Source organism: Amblyomma maculatum, chromosome 2 (assembly GCF_055883805.1).
Source record: "Amblyomma maculatum isolate TAMU_Amacu chromosome 2, ASM5588380v1, whole genome shotgun sequence".
Lineage (NCBI taxonomy): Eukaryota > Metazoa > Arthropoda > Arachnida > Ixodida > Ixodidae > Amblyomma > Amblyomma maculatum.
This window is the reverse complement of record NC_139345.1, coordinates 185,878,531-185,886,707: the sequence shown is the minus strand read 5'-3', so window position 1 is coordinate 185,886,707 and position 8,177 is coordinate 185,878,531.

Genomic DNA, 8,177 nt, shown 5'->3' with positions numbered 1-8,177 from the left:
TCTATGAGTGCGGATGGTATATTTACGTCTGGCTCTTTGCGATTGGGTCCGCCAACTAAGTATGAAGCCGAGAAGGCGGATGCAAGACGCCCGACTACTGTTCCGGAGTACCCGGGTTCGATCCCGACTGCCGGCGGCCGCGTTTCGATGGAGGCGAAATGGAGGGGCGTTGTGGGCTGTGCGATGTCAGCGGCCGTTAAAGGTGCCCAGGTGGTCGAAATTATCCATAGCCCTTCACTACCAACTCCCATTTCTCTCTTTCCACTAGCACTCCTACCTTCTACCGTTCCCTTACGGCGCGGTTCAGTTGTCCAAAAAGAAATTGTCACAGAGCAAGTGTGACAGATACTGCGCCTTTCCGTTCCTGTGAAGCAATTGCTATTAGGCGCGGAGAGGTGGTGAGAGTTAGGCGGCGCGAAAATGTGCTACGGCTAGGAGAAGCGGGCCGGAGACGGATTATCACAAAAAGAACGTTCTGCTGTACGAGCTGGGACGCCTTAAATTTCAAGTAGGGGAGATAATACTAAATATTATGAAACAAAAAATATCCTCTGCGTGTTGTGTGTGTGTTTGTGCAAAACGCCTAAAGGCTCAGTTTAGGCGTCCGCCTAATTGTTTTTTTTGTCTGTACTTTGATAGTTCGACGCCACGTGCCACGCAGACAAGCGCAGAGATGGCGATAGGTTCCGTTGTGAAAACTGCATCCAACGGAATTTCGACTGGGCTGCGTTCCGCGCAGGCTTCTTCTGATGAAAGCTGCGCGCAGGCGGCGCTCGCTGTTGCTAAGCGCGTTGCTATGAGTGACGTCATCAGAACGGGCCACGTGACTCCAACTGCGGGCGCGGTGAGTGGCCAGACTCGCCAGACAAGTTTTGGGAGAGCGTGAGTTCGGTTCGGGCGGAGCTGCAGCTAGCAGCTGCGGCGTCGGAACCGTTTCTGTTACCGGCGCTTAACTAGGAGATGTATGTTCACGGTCGGTTGAAGACAAGTATACAAACAGAAATTTTATGCATTAGCGTGTACCGGGCGCAAGCAAACCTTACGCGAAGTGGCTGCGTGACAGTGACATTGCCGAGCCCTTAGAAGCCATGTAGTCATCGTTCAAGAAGCGTTAGTTTTGTTCGAGAGGTCACAGGAGATGGCGATTCATGCCTTCGCTTTCGAAGTTTATTCAGTCTTGAGAATTGTGTGCCCGATTTTGATATGCATCAGTATTGCTTCATTGTGACTTTTGGTGAGTGCGCTGTACGCGTGAGAACGTTTTCCTGGATCGACTGATCGGAGCCGTGCAGTCAGAAGGGGAGCATCTGGACGTTTGCTTATTTTGTGCATACACACTGGCCATTCGCATTCATGGTGACTGCATTAAACTCGTCCGTCGTAAGGTGAGTTGTATTTTGTTATCTAAAAACGCTACAGTTTGCTACATTCCGCGGGCACTAGTTTGAGTTTGATGCAGGGAGTCACGCGTTGAAGATATTGGGCGATCCATATTTTGTGTGAAAAACGATCTCGATTAGAAATTCCAGGGCGGGATACTGTGAAAGCTCCGCAGCAGACTTTTGAGTGCTTGGATGTGTTGTCCTGACTCAGGGTTACGTTGTATCTGTTTGAACCGCTATATACGTTCTTCTGCAGAGTCATTTGTCACGCTGTGTCATGATCATGTATTGACGCAGGGCGCAAAGCGAAGCCTGGGCTCTGTACTAATCTTTTTTTTTTGCGCATTTTCCGTGTCGACATCATATACTCTGTACAACGTTTTTATATGTATTGAACACTGCATACGCCTGTATACACACCTAGCACTTTTGAAGCATGAGAACGCTTCCGCGCGTTTGTTCCAGCAGACCTTGGTCTTTGGTAGTGACGCTGAAGTTCCGGCGCCATAGTTTTTGTAATGTGAAGACGTCAGTTTAGCTTCCAGAAGTGGCGAACTACTGTAAAACATCAACTTTTTGACGTTGGTGTTACGGAAGGGGCTGTATCTTCAAATGCTTTCGCAGTGGTCACGTGCACTAGGTACAATGAGTACGCAGCGTAGGCTGCAGACGCTGAAATCCCATCAATGCTGTTGGGGAACTATAGTCAGCGGTACGAGGACATTTACCGCGTCCGTTTTCGTTCCCGAGTCAGAATCCGCAAGCGCGCGCCAGCGTTCTTTGCGGTTGCATCGTCGTTTCCAGGCGTAATAGGCTTTACACTCGCTACTACTGGCACAAACCTGGTGTGACCCCTTGCACTGCGATTGCGTTTTTGTCTTAAAAAAACAAAACTGCAGAACAATTGTGGCCGCATTTTGAGACGCACATTTACCGCTTACATAACGACTCCGAATAATACCTTAGTGCTGTAATTTCGGGTTCCAGCAACCAGCCTGAATAGCGCAAAGACCTCTTTGCTATTCCTAATGGGAAAAAAGACACAGGAACTGTATGACTGCGATTAATTTATGCGTATTTATGCGTAAACACGCATAAAGAGTATGAACCCCCGCCACAATCTGGCCCGATGATGCTGAGTGGTTGTGTGTCATCTATTATTATTGAGGAAGCAATACTACTTTCACTTTCAAGCCTTTGCGGTGCGACGGCGATGCACATAAAATGACCTTTCGCATGACCTCTGTGTGACGTCACGCCTCAAAGCTGGGCGACCAACTCGCGCTGTCCATGAGAGACGGCGGTGCGCATGAACGGCGGCCTAACTCCCGCTCTCTCCGCCAGGAGCGCCACAGGTGTTATGACGTCGCGCCTCAAAGCTGGGCGACCAACTCGCTGCCCTGTCTGGGTTTTCTTAACACAGACCGGGGAGGAAGTAGATTCCAAATGTAAAAATTGCGGACAAAAAGGCACGCCAGATCATATAATATGACAATGCGCCGATTCCCCAGGCGCCGGCATTAACATTGATAGTAGAGAAGCCTGGGAGGTTTGGGTGCGGAGCGATCCCACCGTTCAGCGGCACGCGACCCGCCTGGCGGCTGAGGCCGTGAAGAGTGCTTGTAACCTCACCTGACCTCAGCCTGCGGGGCCCTCTTCACCCGCTCCCCGGCCTGCGTGCCGGGGACGGGAGATGAAGGGCTCCTTTTCGGTGGAAATAAAGTTTTCATTCATTCATTCGCGCCGTCTGTGAGACTGCGGTGCGCATGAACGGCGGCCTAACTCCCGCTCTCTCCGCCAATAGCGCCACAGGTGTTGTGACGATTATCAACTTGAAAGCGTTACTTCACTATGTTCACAGATTTCTGTCCGCAGACCGCGCCCGCAAAATTGTGTTCGCAGCAGTTGCGGGTAATTGAGAAGTGGTAGACGTTAATGAGTGGTGTCAACCGATAGAGGCTGATGCAACGATGCTGCAGAAAAAATAATTAGGCCAATAAGCTAATTGGGTAATTAATTATAATAACTGGTTCACAGGAAAGGAAAAGCGCAGTATCTTCCACACTTGGTATGTGGACGCCTGAACCGCGCCCTAAGGGAAGTATAGAGGGTGGGAGTGAAAGCGAAAAGAAAGAAACGGGTGCCATAGTGGATATGACGTAAGGGATCTGACGTCAGGCAACCAGAAGTAGAGCCAAAAAATAGGGCATAGGAAGGGATGCCGCGCAGTTTGAAAGTACCAGACTAAAAGGGTAAACAAGAAGTGAATTAAGATGAGGTAGAGGATGTGACGTCACGCAACCGGAAGTAGAGCCGAAAAAGGTCATAGGAAGGGATTAGCACTCAATTTTAAAGTACCAAATACTAAAATGGGCAAATAAGTGAATTAAGATACTAGAAACAACCATAAGCAACCAAAAGGAGCATCCATGCTTTCGCATTATTGCAATGTAGATTGTGCAGTGCTCTAATTTTTTGGTTGACAGCAACAAGAATATGGCGGGAAAAAGATTTTCGGGCGGATTATTGTCGCAACTACGTGGTTCTCAAAATATATAAATAAATATAAATGATTGGTTCACAGGAAGGGAAACACGCAGTATCTGTCGCACTTGAAAATGCGCCTCTTCGTGTGACTGCTGTACAGCTTCGGAACGCATTCACTTCCTATCTCCGTTTGCAGTGGCAACCTGACATCCGGTGATGGCGTTTTGAACAACCAGGTGACTCGAGCTTGGGAAGATAGCGACACTTTCGATAACGCCGGAAAATCAGAATTAGGGGACATAGTCTCTTGTAGCAGGTTTAATATTTGCTTCAATGTGTTCATAAATATGCCTCTTAAATTGTTACAATTTTTTTCCCACACGACCAATAATGTACACCGAAAATCCGCTTAGCGTCCGCACGTCCGAAGCCGGAGTAAGACGTCCGCCGGAAGAACGAAGCACATCCGAAAACGGTAAATCGCATTAGGACATAAACCGGCAGAACGAAACGATGTCCGTCGGGTTTACGAGTTATCGTCTTTCTAGGATCAACAATTACTAGAATTGTTTGACAAATAGGACCACGATACAGAACAGTCAGGGGAATGTCCGACTGAGCGCACCCAATATAACATCAGTGTGCAGTACAAAACATTAAGCCCTCCCAGCCATTCCGATTTACATGAAGTTATCAATGCTCGCGTTTTGTCGCGAAAGCTGTCCATTTGGGAAGCTGTCGCAATGATTCTGCGGCTTTCAGCAGTGCGGCGCCTTCTTCGCGCCGCTGCTTGAACGCGCTCACAGCGGTCTGATTCTATTTACTTCATTCCTGATGTCACTAACCCCAAATAAACGTCATCAATTCATGAGCTTCGATCACACATCCATTGAACCAGCGCTTCGAACGCGTGGCGGAAGCTGTACTATGTTTTGTACGAATGCTCCCCCTGAACTAGAGTGAACTAGAAGAAGAGAGTGTATCGAAATTGAAGCCAAAAAAGGTTATTTCGCTTGGATCACTGCAAGCGGTTAGAACGCCTGTCCTTCACACCAAAGCCTTGGGTTCGACACTCAATTTGCGACGTTGTTCAAATTCATTTCTTTTTCATTTAGTTTCGTTTACAATTGTGTAGCGCAGTACTGCAGATATATCATGATGTGGTGTCATCCATTTGCTAAAAAAAGAAAATGTCCGACATAACATAAAATCATGCGGAGCCAGCTGGGGACGGGAACAAGTTTCACACCCTCAACGTAGCCTCCGGGATCTGCGGCCCCGCCAAGGCGCCAATTTCGAAGAAATCAAAAGGGTTTCTAATTGGGCTAGTTGGTGACTGACATGTTCAAACATCGTTGCGCTTTTGAAAAACTTAGACGTAGTAAAAGGAAATGAGACACTGGACCGCAACAGTGTCTCCTTTCGTTTTTCTACGTCCGTTTTTCAAAAGCGTAACTATGTCTGAACATTTCAAAGCAGCCGTCTGCGACCTGCTTCTCGTTATTGCTCAGCAACTTGTAAAACCTGAAAAATACAGCAATAGTGGACCAATTCTGGCTTGCTTGTCCTTGCCAGAGAACTTGCGTCTACCTGTCGTCTGTTCCGCTTTGAGGATGGAGCGAAAGCTCGCAAAAGGTGTCCTTTTGACCACTCGTTCCATTCACATTTTAGCAATGGTTGCGATGCCATGCTTTCCGTGGCCACAGGTTAAACAGTGCACACGAGTGATGTACTGGGTGCATGACTGCGAGCATAAATCGATTTTCACCTTGTCTTTGTGCACGTTATGGTGAATTTAGAATCATATACTGTGTAATAATTCCAACCGACAGCAGTTCACCCGACACATCGAACAGGTCGACGAAGTAGAGCCGACGCCCGGTTAAACCTTGAGAGCTGGTTCGCGCGATACTCAGTCGCTCGGCACTCAGTCATCGAATACCGTGCTGAAGTTTCAATTCACACGTTACAATTCTGCTGAATTCGACTTACTCAGGCTTATGCTAGAAAGGCTTATGACCAAACTCAGTTTCGAACCTCGCAGCCTGCAAAGGTGGTTCAGTTTGTCTTGCAAAGGTACTTCCTTTGAGCCTCACCTGAAGTGCTCCCTTAGAGCCTCAGCTGCCGCAGTCTAAAAAAAACGACAACGAATGAGTCGATGATGCATATATTGCATTACGCAACGAGATCGACGCCGCTGCAGTGAACGCTCCAGCCGCACAGATCCTTGGAATGTGCGAGGCTCGTTTTGGGCGTCCGGCACAGGATCAAACTGCCAGCGTTTTCTCTTCCGGGGCGACTGTTGGACGTCGCATGCAAGCAGCAAGGTCGGCACGGCTCCGGATTTGAGCCCCCAGTGACCGCGCGGAATCTGTACAACATTACCCTGGACAATATGCTCGTAGTTATTTACCAGAACATCATCCGCAAAGTGTAGATTGCAGACTATGCCTTTCGCACCCAGGGTCGTCCCTTTGCGAGCGAGTGCGGCGCTCCATTTAGCAGCTAACGAAGCATCCTTCGGCACACAGAAGAAATGTCGCCCTTTCGAAGTGGCCGCATCATACGCACTTCGACAACCGTATTCTGAGCACTGAAAACACTTGCATAGTTGTTCTCCTAGCGCCAATGCATATCCAATATTGGTAGTAATATTATAGGTTGTTTTCTGAAGGCAATTGAGCGTTCTCGTGCCTATTCCCAGTAGTAATGGGAGAAAATGTGGCGTAAATAGATATTTTCGCCGCTCGAAAGTCGACAGTAAGGGTGACGTACATAAATCATCTTTGTTTTTCTCATAAATTAGCCGGAGCGATCTCTAGGAACATGTGCAGCATGAAAAAATATCTTTTGGCGAGTAATAAGCAGCACAGTAAATAAAGACCAAATTTCATGCACCACACACACACACATATATATATATATATATATATATATATATATATATATATATATATATATATATATATGTGTGTGAAGGAATGAAGCCAACAGTCGGCGAGGCCAAGGGCGGCATTGGGGATTGTACTTTATGTATTTTTTAATTATTGCTTGGGTAATCACAGAAATGAGTAATGTAAACTGTTAAGGGGAAAGATAATTAAACACAAAGTAGAAGCAAAAACAACATGCCGATGGTGGGAACCGAATCCACGACCTCCGAATATCGCGTCCGGTGCTCTTCCAACTGAGCTACATCGGTCGCTGTCCCCCCTGCTACTTTCTTGGGTATTAATGCTGTCGGCATACGGACCTTGAGAGTGTTCACCAGCGCCACCCTCAACCATAGCGGCGGACGTGGAACGTCCTGTGTCACCGCCAGCGTCACGTTAAACGTGATTAAGAGCGAAGGTGAAAGCTGCGCTAGAACCCTCTTATGCTACCTATGGCTTCAAGACTGCCAGAACCGAGACCCCCATAAAGTACAATGGTAGGACAAGTGTAATGTCCTGCCGTAATTTCAAATGCGTAATGTTAAAAGACGCCATGATTGCATTCTGATCCCTTTTTTGGTATCGGTTTTTTTATTAATCGCTTAGCTTGTGCGTTTGCTCCAAGACACAACTTAATTGTTGGACTATGGCAGCTACGTTAGCTACGGTAATCGTACGACCGTTCGGCAAATTGTATAGCTGAAGGAACGCATTACCATATCGGGCGTGCTGCGCGCTAATCTCTTCATAGATGATAGCCACAGTCGTATTAGTGTGCATACTTGTTTTGGTGTATAATGCTAACGCAAAGCCGCAAAAGTGAAGGATAACGCAACTTTATTTTTCTTTTACGCAAGAATATAACGCTCCTGGATAAATTAGGAAATGTTTATTGGTTACTTTTTTTGTATTCGATGGGCACGCTTTTCAATCTATATGAGCCACCACCATGCAGTGTCTCGATTAAACGCAGCTTCAATTAATTAAGCTATTGTTGACCTTTTGCTTCGAAATGACAGCAACGAAGCAAATTAGAAACAATAGATAGATAGATAGATAGATAGATAGATAGATAGATAGATAGATAGATAGATAGATAGATAGATAGATAGATAGATAGATAGATAGATAGATAGATAGATAGATAGATAGATAGATAGATAGATAGATAGATAGATAGATAGATAGATAGATAGATAGATAGATAGATAGATAGATAGATAGATAGATAGATAGATAGATAGATAGATAGACAGACAGACAGACAGACAGACAGACAGACAGACAGACAGACAGACAGACAGACAGACAGACAGACAGACAGACAGACAGACAGACAGACAGACAGACAGACAGACAGACAGACAGACAGACA